Below are 19,984 nucleotides of genomic sequence, written 5' to 3'. Positions count from 1 at the left end.
ACCTCGACCACCTGAAGAATAAGGGTAGCAGATGCATGGGAACACCGCCATCTGCAAGTTCCCCTCCAAGCCACACACCATCCTGACTTGGAAATGTATCACTGTTCCTTCATTGTCACTGGGTCAAAATCCTGGAACTCCCTCCCGAACAGCACTGTGGGTGTACCTACACCACATGGACTGCAGTGGCTCGAGAAGGCAGCTTATCACCACCTTCTCAAGGGCAATTAGGGATGGGCAACAAGTGCTGGCCTTGCCATTGATGCTCACATCCCATAAACAAATTAAAAAAGAAATGCTGGCATAGTGTTGGCATACAGGCTTACACTGATACAGTACTATGTATATTCTCAGTACTGGTGTACAGTCTCAGTCTGATACCGTACTGGTGTATATTCTCACAGAGAATTTCTACTGGTGTACAATAACACATTGATACTGTACTAGTCTACAGTCCATCAAAGTACACTCTATTAAAATAATCTATCAAAGACATACGTAACACATTAATAACACAATTCCGTAAGCTTTAAAATACTCATGGACAAAGACGAGAGTGGTCCTAAAGGAAGAGTGCTAAATTGGGGGAAGGCCAACTATACCAAAATTCGGCAGGAGCTGGGGAATGTAGATTGGGAGCAGCTGTTTGAAGGTAAATCCACATGTGATATGTGGGAGGCTTTTAAAGAGAGGTTGATTAGCGTGCAGGAGAGACATGTTCCTGTGAAAATGAGGGATAGAAATGGCAAGATTAGGGAACCATGGATGACAGGTGAAATTGTGAGACTAGCTAAGAGGAAAAAGGAAGCATACATAAGGTCGAGGCGGCTGATGAAAGACGAAGCTTTGAAAGAATATCGGGAATGTAGGACCAATCTGAAACGAGGAATTAAGAGGGCTAAAAGGGGTCATGAAATATCTTTAGCAAACAGGGTTAAGGAAAATCCCAAAGCCTTTTATTCATATATAAGGAGCAAGAGGGTAACTAGAGAAAGGATTGGCCCACTAAAGGACAAAGGAGGAATGTTATGCTTGGACTCAGAGAAAATGGGTGAGATTCTAAACGAGTACTTTGCATCGGTATTCACCGAGGAGAGGGACATGACGGATGTTGAGGTTAGGGACAGATGTTTGATTACTCTAGGTCAAGTCGGCATAAGGAGGGAGGAAGTGTTGGGTATTCTAAAAGGCGTTAAGGTGGACAAGTCCCCAGGTCCGGATGGGATCTATCCCAGGTTACTGAGGGAAGCGAGAGAGGAAATAGCTGGGGCCTTAACAGATATCTTTGCAGCATCCTTAAACACGGGTGAGGTCCCGAAGGACTGGAGAATTGCTAATGTTGTCCCCTTGTTTAAGAAGGGTAGCAGGGATAATCCAGGTAATTATAGACCGGTGAGCCTGACGTCAGTGGCAGGGAAGCTGCTGGAGAAGATACTGAGGGATAGGATCTATTCCCATTTGGAAGAAAATGGGCTTATCAGTGATAGGCAACATGGTTTTGTGCAGGGAAGGTCATGTCTTACCAACTTAATAGAATTCTTTGAGGAAGTGACAAAGTTGATTGATGAGGGAAGGGCTGTCGATGTCATATACATGGACTTCAGTAAGGCGTTTGATAAGATTCCCCATGGCAGGCTGATGGAGAAAGTGAAGGCGCATGGGGTCCAAGGTGTACTAGCTAGATGGATAAAGAACTGGCTGGGCAACAGGAGACAGAGAGTAGCAGTAGAGGGGAGTTTCTCAAAATGGAGACGTGTGACCAGTGGTGTTCCACAGGGATCCGTGCTGGGACCACTGTTGTTTGTGATATACATTAATGATTTGGAGGAAAGTATAGGTGGACTGATTAGCAAGTTTGCAGACGACACTAAGATTGGTGGAGTAGCAGATAGTGAAGGGGACTGTCAGAGAATACAGCAGAATATAGATAGATTGGAGAGTTGGGCAGAGAAATGGCAGATGGAGTTCAATCAGGGCAAATGCGAGGTGATGCATTTTGGAAGATCCAATTCAAGAGTGAACTATACAGTAAATGGAAAAGTCCTGGGGAAAATTGATGTCCAGAGAGATTTGGGTGTTCAGGTCCACTGTTCCCTGAAGGTGGCAACGCAGGTAAATAGAGTGGTCAAGAAGGCATACGGCATGCTTTCCTTCATCGGACGGGGTATTGAGTACAAGAGTTGGCAGGTCATGTTACAGTTGTATAGGACTTTGGTTCGGCCACATTTGGAATACTGCGTGCAGTTCTGGTCGCCACATTATCAAAAGGATGTGGATGCTTTGGAGAGGGTGCAGAGGAGGTTCACCAGGATGTTGCCTGGTATGGAGGGCGCTAGCTATGAAGAGAGGTTGAGTAGATTAGTATTATTTTCATTAGAAAGACGGAGGTTGAGGGGGGACCTGATTGAGGTGTACAAAATCATGAGAGGTATAGACAGGGTGGATAGCAAGAGGCTTTTTCCCAGAGTGGGGGATTCAATTACTAGAGGACACGAGTTCAAAGTGAAAGGCGAAACGTTTAGGGGGGATATGCGTGGAAAGTTCTTTACGCAGAGGGTGGTGGGTGCCTGGAACGCGTTGCCAGCGGAGGTGGTAGATGCGGGCACGATGGCGTCTTTTAAGATGTATCTAGACAGATACATGAATGGGCAGGAAGAAAAGAGATACAGAACCTTAGAAAATAGGCGACATGTTTAGAGAGAGGATCTGGATCGGCGCAGGCTTGGAGGGCCGAAGGGCCTGTTCCTGTGCTGTAATTATCTTTGTTCTTTGTTCTTTGTATAACCATTACCTTACCAAGGAACACAAACCAAAAGAATGCTTCCATGTCCTACCACAAGAGGCACTGTGGAAAGGAACAACAGGTATAACATGGTGATTTTCATTAATCTGTCTGCTTGGCTGACATGCGTCATGCAGTCATTTGACATGGCTATGGTGAAATACATGAGAGGCTTTAATTAGTTGTTGCTTTCATTGCATCTGTAATCTTTATATAGCTCAATGTGACAATGAGTCAGATATCACTGTTTACCTCAGTGTATACTGTACATATTACATTGTGTAACTTCAACAAAAAGCTGATTGAATTTCTCAATACAGCTGTAAAGTCTTTTAGGTCAAATGGATGAAGAGCAATATTGACCTTTAGGGATTCCCAGTTTCTGCTGGCCATGTAAGGCTGAAATAAAAACAGAAAGTGCTGGAAATACTCAGCAGGTCAGGCAGCATCTGTGGAGAGAGAAGCAGAATTAACATTTCAGGTCAGTGACCTTTCATCTGAACTGGAAAAGGTTAGAAAAGAATTAGGTTTTAAGCAAGTGAAGGGGGTGGGGCGGGGGGTGCGTTGGTGAGGAAGAGAACAAGAAGGAAGGTGTGTGATAGGGCAGAGTGCAGGAGAGATTAAATAACAAAGCTGTCCTGGGACAAAGGAAAAAAGTGTGTTAATGCTTGTGGTGAAAGACAAAGCATTAGGCCAGAGAGAGTGTTAATAGCAGAATAATGAGCAGCTCTGTCTACATGAAAAACAAGCACATGGTTAAAAATAAAATAAAATAAAAAGATATAAAAATATAAAAAAAGGCCAGTCATGCTCTGAAATTATTGAACTCAATGTTCAGTCCGCAAGGCTGTAGAGTGCCTATACAAAAGATCAGGTGCTGCTCCTCGAGCTTGCGTTGATGTTCACTGGAACACTGGAGCAGGCCAAAGACAGAAATGTTGGCTTGAGAACAGGGGGGAGTGTTGAAATGGCAAGTAACTGGAAGCTCAGGGTCATGCTTTCGGACTGGGCGAAGGTGTTCGCAAAGCGGTCACCCAATCTGTTTTTATTTCAGATTTCCAGCATCTGCAGTATTTTGCTTTTATTTTCATGTAAAGCTGGACTTGACCTGTGATATAACTAGCCATTTCTTCTCCAGGTATGCAGTACAAAATCATCATTTCTGGGAGAATTGTTTGCTCTCAAATAATGAGCTCATTCTGCGTCTATTTGCCAAATAATGGATATTGAACAAATCTAATTAATAATTGATTAATTATTTAATCCTTAATGATTTCATGACAGACACAATTAATCTATCATTGAATACAGCTGCGTGATGCCAATGAATGTTGTAAACTAGTTGATCCAGGCACAGGTAACAAAAGGGCTGCTATTGGCAGGAGTTTCCGAGGAGGCTTCGTTCCTGGTACAGCCAGTACCAATGTCGTGCTGACAAGTTCAACCCACAGTTAACATTCTGGAGTGAATGGGGCTGAGGATTTCCTTCATTTATCCACTGAAAAATAAATAACACATTTCAGAAAATTAAAACATAAGATAAGAGTAATGCATTAGCAGCAGAGACTGTCAGTAATTATAATTCCATCTTCATAACATCTCCATCTTGGCATTGCCCTGCATTAAAATGGATAACATTTAACTTTGAAGCAAAAGCAAAGTACTGCTGATGCTGGAAATCTTAAATATAAACCTTTAACTCTGTTTCACTCTCTAAAAATGTTGCATGATCGGTTGAGTGTTTCCAGCAATTTGCAATTTTATTTTGCAACCGCTGCTCTTTTCCTTTTCCGAGCTCTTTTTTGTTTATCGGAAAAGGAGATGTGAGGTAAGAGTAACAATAAGATGTTAAAAAGCCGTAAAGGACTATGTTTATTTTGAATATTCTATCCCTCCAAACTGAATTCAACAGCATAGTGAATAGTGAATGAAAACAGTCAAGTTGTGCTGGTTAAAGTCATTCATGAGGAACTCATGGACGATCTGCAATTGCACTGTCAAATTTTACTGGAGGATAGTCTCGGCATTCATGTTACCAGTTTCCATCACTGTTGTTGTGCTGTCAGACAGGAGTCTGACATCAAGTTTCAGATGAGCTGTAATTCCTTGCTGTTCGCCATTTACAAATCCATCAGAAAGTTTGTGCTCGGGCTCCCAATGCTGGATATTGCTCAAATCCAATCAATTCTATGCAACCTCAATGTCCTGCTTGCATCTACATCCACTTCACCATCAAGACCACCTACTTCCATCCCTGAAACATCACCTGCCTCTGCTTCCTACCATACCACCTGCTGTTGAAACACTTATCCTCTGGAGTTTTCCATGCTGTCCTTGCTGATCTCCCAACTTCCATCTTGCATAAACGCCAAATCATCCAGAATTGTACTACTTGCATCCCACCCCACACAAACTCGTGCTTCTCTATCTCACTGATCCTTCCAATTGGATGTCTGTCCCTCATAGTATTGACTTCAAAAGCCTCATCTTCATCTTCCAAACCTTCTATGGCTTGCTACTTCCTACCTTTGCAATCACCTCCAGTACAAAGCCCCTCTTCCCATTCTTTGCTCTTTCATGTTGTTCAACTGTGCATTTGCCCTGACCACCACCACTACTGGTGGCAGTCTTCAGATAGCATGTACCCATAGTCTCTCCCTAAACCCCTTCCACTTTCTACATTTCTTTCTACATCTAAAATCCTTAGAGGATTAAATTATGAGGACGGGATGCATACATTTGTCCTGTATTCCCTTGTAAGGAAGATTGAGGAATGATCTGATCAAGGTGTTTACGTTTTTAAAACAATTCGATAGGGTAGATACAGAGATAATATTTCCTCTGATGGGGAGGAATCAAGAATGCGTGGACACAACCTTATAATTAGAGCCAGAGAATTCTGGACTAAAATCAGAAAGGACGTTTTCATACAAAGGGTAGTGGAAATGTAGAAGTCTGTGTTCAAAAGACTGTGCATGCTAGAGGTCATTTGGAGCTTTCAAGGCTGAGATCAATATATTGTTGTGAGGGAAGATTATCAAGGGATATGGAGCAAAGGCAATACAATGGAGTTAAGATTCAGATCAACCATGATCTAACTGAATGGCGGAGCAAACAAAGAAAGAAAGACTTGCATTTATATAATACCTTTCACAACCTCAGGATGTTCCAAAGCACTTTGCAGCTAATGACGTAGTTTTGAAGAGCAGTCAGCGTTGTAATAATGGAAATGTGGTAGCCAATTTGCACACAGTGATCTCCCATGAACAGCAATGCGATAATGGCCAGATAATCTGTTTTGCTAGTGATGTTGGTTTCTCAAAGGGCTGAATAGTCTACTTCTGTTCCTATTTTGCTAAATTCAAGTTGCTTGTTGCAGTAAGTTAAAAGAACGGGAAGATTTTGAAACATTACTAGAACAGTGACAGAAGTAAATAATAGAAATCCTTACCGTGATGGTGCAGGGAAAGGCAATTTGCTTGCTTGAATGAACCTTGAACATTAAATGCAACTCCCTCAGGCAAACAGAGGAAGAGAATGGCTAGAGAGGACAAAAGGACAGAGGCCCCTCCAACACTTTGCTCTCCTTTATTTTGTGCCCATGTTTAGTGCAGAACAACTCCAAATGAACACTGTTAGCTTTGTGAAATTGCTTGGTTTCCCCCAGCAGGGAGTTTGGACATGCAGGAAAATATCTCACCAGCATCTCGTCCACAAAAGGAGGACAAATCCAACCCGACCAATTACTGCCCCATCAGTCTACTCTTGATCATTAGCAAAGTGATGGAAGGGGTCATCGACAGTGCTCTCAAGCGACACTTACTCAACAATAACCTGCTCACTGACGCTCAGTTTGGAATCCTCCAGGGCCACTCAGCTCCTGAACTCATTACAGCCTTGGTCCAAACATGGACAAAAGAGCTGAACTCAAGAGGTGAGATGAGAGTGACTGCCCTTGAAATCAAGGCAGCATTTGACCGAGTATGGCATCAAGGAGCCCTAGCAAAACTGGAGTCAATGGGAATCAGGGGGAAAACTCTCTGCTGGTTGGAATCATACCTTGCACAAAGGAAAATGGTTGTGGTTGTTGGAGATCAATTGTCTCTGTCCCAGGACATCACTGCAGGAGTTCCTCAGGGTAGTGTCCTAGGCCCAACCATCTTCAGTTGCTTCATCAATGACCTTCCTTCCATCATAAGGTCAGAAGCAGGGATGTTTGCTGATGATTGCACAATGTTCAGCACTATTCGCAACTCCTCAGATACTGAAGCAGTCCGTGTAGAAATGCAGCAAGACCTGGACTACATCCAGGCTTGGGCTGATAAGTGGCAAGAAGCATTCGCGTCACACAAGTGCCAGGTAATGACCATCTGTCAGGAAAACCCTATATGCCAAATGGGAAAAATTAATTTAATCGGTTAAAAACTTACCTTAGACTTTTAATGGAAAAACCTTACAAGTAACTTTTAAAAACCAGCAGCCAAAATGGCCAGGGCCATTTATATCTGAAACACCAGGAGATTGAAATGGAGACGAAAAGTCTAACAAGTTCAGCTATAACAATGCTTTGGCTAACTGAGTAGATTGGCCAGATGATCCACGTTAGCGAGCCATTCAAAGTCATCCTGAGGCATTCATAAGTGGAGATGTCCCTCTGACGGGATAAACACGGACAACCCCACCGAAGAGGAGTCTTGGGTTTTAGACTTCGGACTTCATTAAAAACAGAGAGGATTAATAGAACCATGTGACTGCCTGTTTATCTCTGAAGAAACTAGAAGTTTCCTAACACAGACAACAGACAGTAAGTAATTGAGTGTGCAGCAGCAAAAATGGTGGCTTCTCCCCTGTCTCTCTCTCTCTCTCCCCAGAAAATATCAAGAAAGAACTATCTGCGACTGGGAGACCCTCCAAGCCTACAGACTGATACAGCCAGCAACCAGGGGAAGAGAATCAACTACCAATTCTGCCTTCAGGAAAACTCAGAACAAAGCAAGCCAGCCAAATTGCATTGATCAGCAAGGACTTCAAGAATACAGCTTCAGCCGAGGACTACTGGATTCACAGATTGTGTATTTAAGTTCCATTTATTCTGGACTTTAATCCAACCACCAAATCTGTTTCCCTCTGTAATCTATTTGTGTGTGTGTGATTCTCGTGTGAATGTGTGCGTGAATGTGTAGCATATTTTTAGTATTTTTAAATCAGGTTAGAGTGTTAAGTGTAATAAACCTACCTCTTTCTTGGTAAACGCAAGAAAACCTGTCCAATTGTTTTTTTTTGCAATCTCATTAGAGGAAAAAGGTAAAACACTCACTGAGGTGGTAAGCACAACCACTGTTTTTAGAAAGGATTAAATCCTGTTGCGGTCAAACAAGAGGAAGGGTGAGAAGGAAGCCTGAGACCCCTCCTCACCTGGCCGTAATACCATCTCAAACAAGAGAGAATCTAACCATCTCCCTTTGATATTCAATGGAATTACCATCACTGAATCCCCCACTATCAACATCTTGGAGGTTACCATTGACCAGAAACTGAACTGGACCAGTCACATAAATACTGTGGCTACAAGAGCAGGTCAGAGGCTGGGAATTCTGCGGCTAGTAACTCACCTCCTGATTGCCCAAACCCTGTCCACCATCTACAAGGCACAAGTCAGGAGTGTGATGGAATACCCTCTACTTGCCTGGATGGGTGCAGCTCCAACAACATTTAAGAAGCTCGACACCATCCAGGACAAAGCAGCCCGCTTAATTGGCACCCCATCCACAACCTTAAACATTCACTCCCTCCACCATTGGCGTACAGTGGCAGCAGTGTGTACCATCTACAAGATGCATGACAGTGACTCACCAAGGCTCCTTCGACAGCACCTTCCAAACCCGCCACCTCTACCACGTAGAAGGACAAGGGCAGCATAAGCATGGGAACACCACCACCTGCAAATTCCCCTCCAAGCCGCAGACCGTCCTGACTTGGAACTATATCGCTGTTCCTTCACTGTTGCTGGGTCAAAATCCTGGAACTCCCTTCCAAACAGCACTGTTCTGTACCTACACCTCAAGAAGTGCAGTAGTTCAAGAAGGCAGCTCATCACCACCTTCTCGAGGGCAATTAGGGATGGGCAATAAATGCTGTCCTAGAGTGCCCCAATGCCCACGTCCCATAAACTAATAGAAAAAAAAGGTGGCAAGTGAGCTTTGGGGTTGGGAGAGTATTTATTACAAATGGTACTTTGGAAAGGAGAACAGGGTAAAACGTGCCTCGGCAAGAGACTTCCCCTGCTCAGAAATTGGGCACACCCTTAGATATGCACAGACAAGCACAGTTTTTGTAGTTACTAGGCAGAAGCACAGCAGTAAAAGGAGGGCTCAATTGATGTCCATATCACAAAATAAATTCGTATCATTTTAATATTACATATTGTGGACAGTAATTGTTACAAATGGCTGTGGAAAAGTGAGTAATGCAGGTTGGATGCTGGTATACAACAGTAGTTATAGAAGTAGACCCAACGTTTTGAAACGTATGGCACTTTATTCCACATATGCACATGTAGGCAATCCCTCGATTGTCTTCTTCTTTTAAAGGAATTATTTATTCATTCATGGGATGCGAGCATTGCTGGCAAAGCCAACATTTATCTCCCACCCTAACTGTCCTTGAAAAGGTGCTGGTGAGCTGCTTTCTTGAACCGCTGCAGTCCCTATGGTGAAGGTACTTCCCCAGTATTCTTAGGTAGTGAATTCCTGGACTTTGACCCAGCATTGAAGACGGAACAGTTATATATTTCCAAATCAGGATGGTGTGTGACTTGGAGGGGAACTTGGAGGATGGTGGTCTTCCCATGAGCCTTTTAAGTGGTAGAGATTGCGGGTTTAGGAGGTGCTGTTGAAGAAACTTCGGGGAGTTATTGCAGAGCATCTTGTAGATAGTACACACTGCAGCCACTGTGTGAAGGAGTGATTGCTTAAGGCAGTGAATGAGGTACCGATAAAGCATGTTGCTTTATCTTGGATGGTGTTGAGCTTGTTGAGTGTTGTTGGAGCCACACTCATCCAGGCAAATGGAGAGTATTCCATTACACTCCTGACTTGTGCCTTGCCAATGGTGGAAAAGCTTTGTGGAGTCAGGAGGTGAGTTACTTGCCAGAACATGCCCAGCCTCTGACCTGCTCTGAGAGTCATAGTATTTATGTGGCTGGTTCAGTTAAGTTTCTGGCCGCTGATGACTCCCAGGATGTTGATGGTGGGGGATTAAACAATGGTAATGCCATTTTACTGGTGTTTGAAGTTCGAATCCCTCAATTCCATCTATTTTCCCATGTAAACTTCAATATGAAGATGACATTCCTGAGCATGATATGCTAAACTCCTGATTTTTCAATGGTTCCTTCTGGTGTTTACCGAAGTTAAACTATGTTCCAGATGCCACTGCACTGACTACTCGCTCCTTTGGACTTACAAAGATAGTTGGGGGCAGGGTGGAAAAATATTCCTGCCCCTCATTTGATTTTCCTTCAGGAGTATTTGTGCCACCTAAACATCATAGGATAATTTCCAATTCAATCCATTGTGTAAAAAGCTGAAATTACTGGTTCTTGGATTCCCCATTGAACTGTAGGGTAGATTCCACAGTGGCAGTAGTAACACAAATAATTTATTTTTAAAAATTTGTTCATGGAATGTGGGTATCGCTGGCCAGGTTGAGGGGAAAATGAAGATGGTGCATGACCAACAAGCCGGCCATGTGCCAAGTTGGTGATTCTGCACTGAGTCATGCCGATCAAAATGGGCTGTGGTTCAATCACTGGTCTGTTGTGATTTTAACTTCCTGAGCACTCCCATCTTGAGTTCATAGTCTTGATTGCTATCCAGTGACTCCTGCTGAAAGATGAATGTCAGTTAAGGATAGGCTGCGACTCAGCTGAGATGCCCCCCCACTGTCAAATAGCACGCTGACACTCATTATCTGTGTATGAAACATGGTCCTTTGGTGCATTGCCAGAGGTCATTCGGTACCTGTGGAGCTGCACTCCAGTACCTTGAAGAATGGAGGGAAGTATTGAGTGCAGTTAAGTAGAGAGCAGATCGACTAATATGAATACAAAAAAATTTATGTTTTGGCTATAGGGTTAGTTCTCTCTCTTACTGCAACAGTTGAGAAATTCAGTTGCCACCCAGCCTCCACAGGCTGTCTCAGTAATGTTAAAGAGAAGGGAGAAGCGATACACCCAATAAATTCTCAATGATTTGAAACTAATACTGCTGGGAGAAGTGACAGTATCAGGGATGATTGTGAACTTCACATTGAAAAAGGTGCCATGGACAAATTCTGACTTTCGTTTACAAAATGCACTTTTCCAATCAAGCTTCCTAGTGACTGTCCCATGTTTGTGTCCATGCCAAAAGCAAGAGGAAGAACAAAAGTACTTCATAACATCGAACAAAGCAACACAAAAGAATGATTTTTGGCATCCAAAATAGTTGCATATATCAATTAATATTTTCAGCTGTTGAGGCACTTCTGATGGGCGTTACTGGCACTAATCCAACTCCGCACTGGAAATATAAATAAACTATGCAGGCATGAGGCTAAGTTATGCACTAGAGAAGTGACAACTACAATGAAACTTTCTTTTTCTTTTCTTTTGGGCCTCCTTATCTCGAGAGACAATGGATACGCGCCTGGAGGTGGTCAGTGGTTTGTGAAGCAGTGCCTGGAGTGGCTATAAAGGCCAATTCTAGAGTGACAGGCTTTTCCACAGGTGCTGCAGAGAAATTTGTTTGTCGGGGCTGTTGCACAGTTGGCTCTCCCCTTGCGCCTCTGTCTTTTTTCCTGCCAACTACTAAGTCTCTTCGACTCGCCACATTTTAGCCCCGTCTTTGTGGCTGCCCGCCAGCTCTGGCGAACGCTGGCAACTGACTCCCACGACTTGTGATCAATGTCACAGGATTTCATGTCACGTTTGCAGACGTCTTTATAGCGGAGACATGGACGGCCGGTGGGTCTGATACCAGTGGCGAGCTCGCTGTACAATGTGTCTTTGGGGATCCTGCCATCTTCCATGCGGCTCACATGGCCAAGCCATCTCAAGCGCCGCTGACTCAGTAGTGTGTATAAGCTGGGGATGTTGGCCGCCTCGAGGACTTCTGTGTTGGAGATACGGTCCTGCCACCTGATGCCAAGTATTCTCCGGAGGCAGCGAAGATGGAATGAATTGAGACGTTGCTCTTGGCTGACATACGTTGTCCAGGCCTCGCTGCCATAGAGCAAGGTACTGAGGACACAGGCCTGATACACTCGGACTTTTGTGTTCCGTGTCAGTGCGCCATTTTCCCACATTCTCTTGGCCAGTCTGGACATAGCAGTGGAAGCCTTTCCCATGCGCTTGTTGATTTCTGCATCTAGAGACAGGTTACTGGTGATAGTTGAGCCTAGGTAGGTGAACTCTTGAACCACTTCCAGAGCGTGGTCGCCAATATTGATGGATGGAGGATTTCTGACATCCTGCCCCATGATGTTTGTTTTCTTGAGGCTGATGGTTAGGCCAAATTCATTGCAGGCAGCCGCAAACCTGTCGATGAGACTCTGCAGGCACTCTTCAGTGTGAGATGTTAAAGCACTAGAGAAGTGACAACTACAATGAAACTACTTCAGGCAAATCATTTCTTTGTAATTTCATTATGCAAAGTAAGTTTGGCTCAAATAGAAGAAGAAAATGCTGGAAAAAACTCAGCTGGTCTGGCAGCATTTGTGGTGAGAAAGATAAGAGATAGACATAGCTCAATACAATACATATACTACTTGCGTGCTTGTGGCATATTCTTGAGAGACTCACTCATGCACCGACTGTAAGGCAGAATGTGAAAGACTGAATGTCACATCCTACAAAACTAATACATTCCTCTAACTGCTTCCTAACTGCATGCCTACTTATCTTCAGCTGAAACATGTGCTATTATAGGTGATATTTCAGTGCAGGAGAAATCTTTCCTCCTGTCCTTTGTTCTTTGACATACTCTGTACTAAAGCAATTTTGTCAAAACCCACTGCTTCATGAATTGGTAGATCATGGATTCACATGGATGACACCTCACATGTCAAGTAGCCAATCTTAACAGGGCTATCCTGGAAGATATCAATCTGAGGCTGAGTATTTCAGCACAGGGATAGAGGAAAATTCAGAAGGCAAGTTACCCTGGGCCGCTTTCACACACCTGCTAATCTCTGGCTACAGAAGATCATTGGCTGAGGGTTTGGAGACAATTTTCTGGCTATTGATCAGCTTCTTGGCCACAAAATAATCTGAAAAGAATTGAAGCAGAAGGAGAAAAACACATAACTAATATGTGTGGAGGTGACTAATGACAACACAGGGCCAAGTATATGGTCTCAAGACAGTGGTGAACACAAGGCGACAGACTGAGCTCACTAGATAATAGGAAATTAGCTGATTTAGCTATCTTGGCAGTGCTCCCGCCATTTAGCATACGATGTGCTGGGAGGACTCGGGTGAGCACAGAATCTATGCCTACATCCCAGAACAGTACTGCAGGAGTGCTGCACTGTCTGAAGTGCCATCTTTGAGATGAGATGTTGAACTGGGGTTCTGTCTGCCCTCTCAGGTGAATGTAAAAGATCCAATTGCAGCATTTTGAAGAAGAGCAGAGCAATTTCTCCCTGGTGTCCTGGCCAATGTTGTCTCCTCAATCAAAACATAAAAACATATTATCATTGCTGTTTGTGGAAGCTTGTTGTGTGCAAATTGACGATGGTGTTACCCACGTCACAACAGTTCTGCATTTCAACAAAAGTACCTAACTGGCTGTAAAGGGTGTTGGCATATCCTGAGATCAAGAAATGGCGTCATGTAAATGCAAATCTTTCTTTCGAAGTCAGGGGTCATTACTGATCCTTGTAGATCTTACAGGGTTACTGGCAATTGTTGAAGCTGCTTTACCGTCAAGTACCAGAGTGGTTGGGAACAGAACGGCCCCATACAGTGATCAGTTGCTGTGACGTATGGTCCAATTTTGATGACAAGTCTGTTGTGGTATTGCTTTAAGTACTGCAGTAATGCTTGAAGGGGCATATCTAATCGGCTGTCAATTACCAGACAGGATATGATGCACAGACCCTTGTGACCTCAAAGCACTTGTGGCAAGCAGTTTAAAGCAGGGTTGTCCAACCTTTTCATGTGGGTGGGGGGCACATTACAATTTTTGTCTTACATAGGGGGCCAGTGAGACAATTTCAGAAAGATAAAGGCAGTACAAATGTATCTTACTATTAACCAAAACAATAACAAATGTGCATCTTGTGAAGAAGCTTTAAATGAGAAAATTAATTTATTGATTTATTTTCTCAATCACTAAGTTGGACACCGATTTAATACGATACCTGGCATTTTTTTGCTTGCACGAGTAGTCAATTTCTGCCCGTGCACTTCTTGTAGCGATACGAAGTATTCCGGGTAGATAATCGTCTGTCAGGCGTGATCTTGATCTCTCTCTGTCTCTGTCTGTCTCTCTCCTTGTGTTGTCCTCGCTCTCTGTATCCCCCCCTCTGTTTCCCTCCCTCTCCCTCTTTCTGTTCACCTCCCTCTCTCTGTTCCTCTCTCCCTCTCTCTCTTACCCGCTCTCTCTCCCTCTCTCTGTTCCCCTCTCTCTCCCTCTCTCTGTTTCCCCCTCTCTCTGTTCCCCCCATTCTCTCCCCCCTCTCTCTCTCCCTCTCTCTGTTCCCCTCTCTCTCCCTCTCTCTGTTTCCCCCTCTCTCTGTTCCCCCCATTCTCTCCCCCCTCTCTCTCTCCCTCTCTCTGTTCCCCTCTCTCTCCCCCCCCCTCTCTCCCTTTCTCTGACAGTTGCAGGGAACGGGAGCACTCAGCACGGCAGCTTCGTGGTTGGACAGTTTGTTTAAAAACATCGCGCTGTTAGTTTCACAGCTGACAGCTGCTGAAGCAGGAACACTCTTCCCAACATCGGACAGATTCCGAGTTTTTCCGGCAGGCTTTTAGAAAAAGTAGGAAAACCCCGAATCGTCCGAAGTTGGGAAGCATATTCCTGCTTCAGCAGCTGTCAGCTGTGAAACTGAAAGCGGGATGTTTTTAAAAAGGCCGCTCTGTAAGAAGAACAAAGAACAAAGAACAGTACAGCACAGGAACAGGCCATTCGGCCTTCCAAGCCTGCGCTGATCTTGATGCCTGCTGAAACTAAAACCTTCTGCACTTCCGGGGACCATATCCCTCTGTTCCCATCCTATTCATGTATTTGTCAAGATGCCTCTTAAACGTCGCTATCGTACCTGCTTCCTCCACCTCTCCCAGCAGCAAGTTCCAGGCATTCACCACCCTCTGTGTAAATAACTTGCCTCGCACATCCCCTCTAAACTTTGCCCCTCGCACCTTAAACCTATGTCCCCTAGTAACAGACTCTTCCACCCTGGAAAAAAGCTTCTGACTATCCACTCTGTCCATGCCACTCATAACTTTGTAAACCTCTATCATGTCGCCCCTCCACCTCCGTCGTTCCAGTGAAAACAATCCGAGTTTATCCAACCTCTCCTCATAGCTAATGCCCTCCAGACCAGGCAACATCCTGGTAAACCTCTTCTGTACCCTCTCCAAAGCTTCCACGTCCTTCTGGTAGTGTGGCGACCAGAATTGCACACAATATTCTAAGTGTGGCCTAACTAAAGTTTTGTACAGCTGCAGCATGACTTGCCAATTTTTATACTCTATGCCCCGACCGATGAAGGCAAGCATGCCGTATGCCTTCTTGACTACCTTATCCACCTGTGTTGCCACTTTCAGTGACCTGTGGACCTGTACGCCCAGATCTCTCTGCCTGTCAATACTCCTAAGGATTCTACCATTTACTGTATACTTCCCACCTGTATTAGATCTTCCAAAATGCATTACCTCACATTTGTCCGGATTAAACTCCATCTGCCATTTCTCCGCCCAAGTCTCCAACCGATCTATATCCTGCTGTATCCTCTGACAATCCTCATCACTATCCGCAACTCCACCAACCTTTGTGTCGTCCGTAAACTTACTAATCAGACCAGCTACATTTTCCTCCAAATCATTTATATATACTACAAACAGCAAAGGCCCCAGCACTGATCCCTGCGGAACACCACTAGTAACAGTCCTCCATTCAGAAAAGCACCCTTCCACTGCTACCCTCTGTCTTCTATGGCCGACAATGGGATATTTCTCATCTCCATTCACAGAGCCCGGACGAGGATGAGGAACGGCCCCGGGACCAGTTTACACCCACGGGCTGGATGGAAACCTTTGGCGGGCCGGATCCTGGCCCGCGGACCATATGTTGGACAACCCTGGGCTAAAGGAACAGCAATGTAAAGCACCTCCTAGCATTGCTGTATAAGTTAGTACCTTCAATAAAAGAACCTACCTTTTGGCTTCGCTGATCTTGTTTGCATGGTAAGTGTGTCCGCATTACAACACAAAAACATAACAAAGTTACAATGCAACGTGCAACCTCAGCAGAATTAAAGAAGGTGATAGGTGTGTAAATTCAGTCTCATCTGTAGCTCTAACCTGGCAGCGGATGAGGAACCAATTCTTTGTATTGCACAAGGTTGCCAAGGTAGCTGTGCAAACATGTGGCAACATTTTGATAGGTTATCTTATGAAATATCTATCTTGTTCTGCTGATGAACTTGGGAGCACTTTTACAAAAGGGAATGATTTACACTTTTCCAATTAATCCTGGGGTAGGTTTTCCCACTATTTACATTAATGGACCAATAAATCAGGTGGGGTCCGAATTTTCATGTATTCGCTGTGCCCAAGCAATCCAGGACCAGAATAATCCATCACCATCTTTCTAAATATTTACTATATTTTCTAATTACTGGGATAACACAATGGAGAGCCATATATCCAGGTTTGCCAGTTAAATAAAGATTGGTGGAAGAGTAAGTTTTATTTTATTCCATTCATGGGATGTGGGCGTTGTTGGCTAGGCCAGCATTTATTGTTCATCCCTAATTGCCCTTGAGAAGATGTTGGCAAGACCCTCCTCTTGAACCGCTGCAGTCCTTCGGGTGTAGGTACACTCACAATGCTGTTAGGAAGGGAGTTCCAGGATTTTGACCCAGCAACAGTGAAGGAACGGTGATATAGTTCCAGGGATGGTGTGTGGCTTGGTGGGGAACTTGCAAATGGTGGTGTTTCCATGCATTTGCTGCCCTTGTCCTTCTAGGTGGTAGAGGTGGCAGGTTTGGAAGGTGCTGTCTAAAGAACTTTGGTGAGTTACTGCAGTGCATCTTGTAGATGGTACACATTACTGCCACTGTGCGCCAATGGTGGAGGGAATGAATGTTTAAGATGGTGGATGGGGTGCCGATCAAGCGGGCTGTTTTGTCCTGGATGATGTCGAGCTTCTTGACTGGTGTTGGAGCTGCACCCATCCAGGCAAGTGGAGAGTATTCCATCACACTCCTGACTTGTGCCTTGAAGATGGTGGACTGGCTTAGGGGAGTCAGGAGGTGAGTTACTTACTGCAGAATTCCCAGCCTCTGAGCTGCTCTTATAGACACAGTATTTATGTGGCTGGTCCAGTTCAGTTTCTGGTCAATGGTAACCCCCAGGATATTGATCGTGGGGTATTCAGTGGCGGTAACGCCATTCAGTGTCAAAGGGAGATGGTTAGATTCTCTTTTGCTGGAGATGGTCATTGCCTGCACTTGTGTGGTGCTAATGATACTTGCCATTTATCTGCCTAAGCTTGAATGTTGTCCAGGTCTTGCTGCATGCGGACATGGAATGCTTCAATATCTGAAGAGTTGCAAATGGTACTGAACATTGTGCAATCATCAGGGAACATGCCAAGTCCTGACTTTATGACAAAGGGAAGGCCATTGATGTAGCAGCTGAAGATGGTTGGGCCATGGACACTTCCCTGAGGAACTCCTGCAGTGATGTCCTGGGGCTGAGATGATTGGCCTCCAGCAGCCACAACCAGTAGAGAGTTTTCCCTTGATTACCATTGACTTCAGTTTTGCCAGGGATCCTTGATGCCACACTCGGTCCAATACTGCCATGATGTCAAGGGCAGTTACTCTCACTTCATCCATGGAATTCAGCTCTTTTGGCCATGTTTGGACCAAGGCTGTCATGAGGGCTGGAACCGTGTAGCCCTAATGGAGTGTCAGTGAGCAGATTATTGCTGAGTAAGTGCCGCTTGGTACCACTGTCGGTGACACCTTCCATCACTTTGCTGATGATTGAGAGTAGACTCTGATGGGGCGGTAATTGGCCACATTGGACTTGTCCTGCTTTTTGTGGATGGGACATACCTGGGCAATTTTCCACATGGTGGTGAGATGCCTGTTTCGTAGCTGTACTGGAACAGCTTGGCTAGGGGCATGGCTAGTTCTGGAGCACAAATCTTCAGTACTACAGCTGGAATGTTGTCAGGGCCCAAGCTTTTGCAGTATCCTGTGGCTTCAGCCATTTCTTGTTCGGCTGCATTTGTGGACAACGCAATCACTAGGTGGCGCAGTACTGGCACATGCACAAATGCAGTCTCGTCGGCAGTAACGTCACTGTCTGCAATGTCTCAGGTAGCTGCCAGTAATAAAAATGGTGCTGCTCAATTTGTCACAAAATGAATTAAACTCAAACCTGGTCAATGGCTGTGATCGCTGCCTCCATCCCACCCCCAACAGTATCCCGCTCTCTACCACGCCTGTCTGCACACTCCCGTGCGAGCAGCTGAAGTGGCAAGGCGGGGAGAGATTGGCAGAAGCGGGGGGTGGGGTGGGGGGAAGCAGTGAGGCGGGGAGCGAGCGGCCAAGGGGGTGGGGGGAAAGCAGTGAGGCGGGGAGCGAGCGGCCAAGGGGGTGGGGGGAAAGCAGTGAGGCGGGGTGCGAGTGGCCAAGGGGGTGGGGGGAAAGCAGTGAGGCGGGGAGCGAGTGGCTGAGGGGAGGCAGTGGCGAGGCGGGGAGTGAGTGGCGAGCAGATGGGTGCAGGAGAGAGTGGCAAAGAGAAGTGGCAATGGCGGGAGAGAGTGGGATACTGTTGGGGTGGGATGGAGGCGGCCGAGGCGGTGGGGGGGTTGGGGGGATGTAGTAAGGCCGTGAGCAAGTGGCCAGGGGGGGTGGATGGGGGTGAAGTGGTGAGGCGGGAAGCAAGCGGCCGAAGCGGGGCACTGTTTGGGGGGAATGGAGGTGGTGATTGCAACCATTGAGGGGTGAGGCAAAGCTCAGACATCATTATGTCTGGCGTCGTTTTTTGGTGACATCGGTGCACACACGCGCAGATTCATACTGGCAAGCTGGCAAATGTTCCGCCGCACTGATGACATCAGTGATTGCTCTGTGCATGCGCTGCGTTGTCAGGAGATACTCCATTCTTGACATCACGAGAATTGAATTGGCTGAAGACTGGCATCTGTGATGCTGGGGGCCTCAGGAGGAGGCTGAGATGGATCTTCCACTTGGCACTTCTGGCTGAAGATAGTCGCAAATTGTTCAGCCTTGTCTTTTGCACTGATGTGCTGGGCTCCCCCATCATTGAGGATAAGGATATTTGTGGAGCCTCCTCCTGTTAGTTGTTAATTGTCCACCATTATTCACGACTGAATGTGGCAAGATTGCATAACTTTGATCTTCTCTATTTGTTGTGGGATTGCTTAGCTCTATCTATAACATTTTGCTTCCACTGTTTAGTATGCATGTAGTCCTGTGTTGTAGCTTCACCAGATTAGCTTCTCATTTTTACGTATGCCTGGTGCTGCTGATGCTGGCATGTTCTCCTACACTCTTCATTGAACCAGGGTTAGTTCCCTGGCTCGATGGTTATGGTAAAGTGAAGGATATGCCAAGCCGACAGGTTACAGATTGTAGGTGAATGCAATTTTGCTGCTGCTGATGGTCCACAGCACTTCATGCACGCCCAGTTTTGAGTTGGTAGATCTGTTCTGAATCTATCCCATTTAGCACAATGGTACTGCCACACAACATACTGAGAGTTCAGGGCCAACATGTTCCCGTAAAGGTGAAGGATAGGACCAACAAGTCCAGGGAACCCTGGATGTCAAGGGATGTAGAGGATTGGATAAGGAAAAAAAACGAGGATAATGGCAGATTCAGAGAGCTGAAAACAGCAGAGGCCCTAGAGGAGTATAGAAAGTGTAGGGGATACTTAAAAAAGTAACTAGGAGAGCG

This window comes from Heterodontus francisci, chromosome 25, assembly GCF_036365525.1.
Source record: "Heterodontus francisci isolate sHetFra1 chromosome 25, sHetFra1.hap1, whole genome shotgun sequence".
In the NCBI taxonomy this organism is placed as follows: Eukaryota; Metazoa; Chordata; class Chondrichthyes; order Heterodontiformes; family Heterodontidae; genus Heterodontus; species Heterodontus francisci.
Note: the sequence above shows the minus strand (reverse complement) of the source record.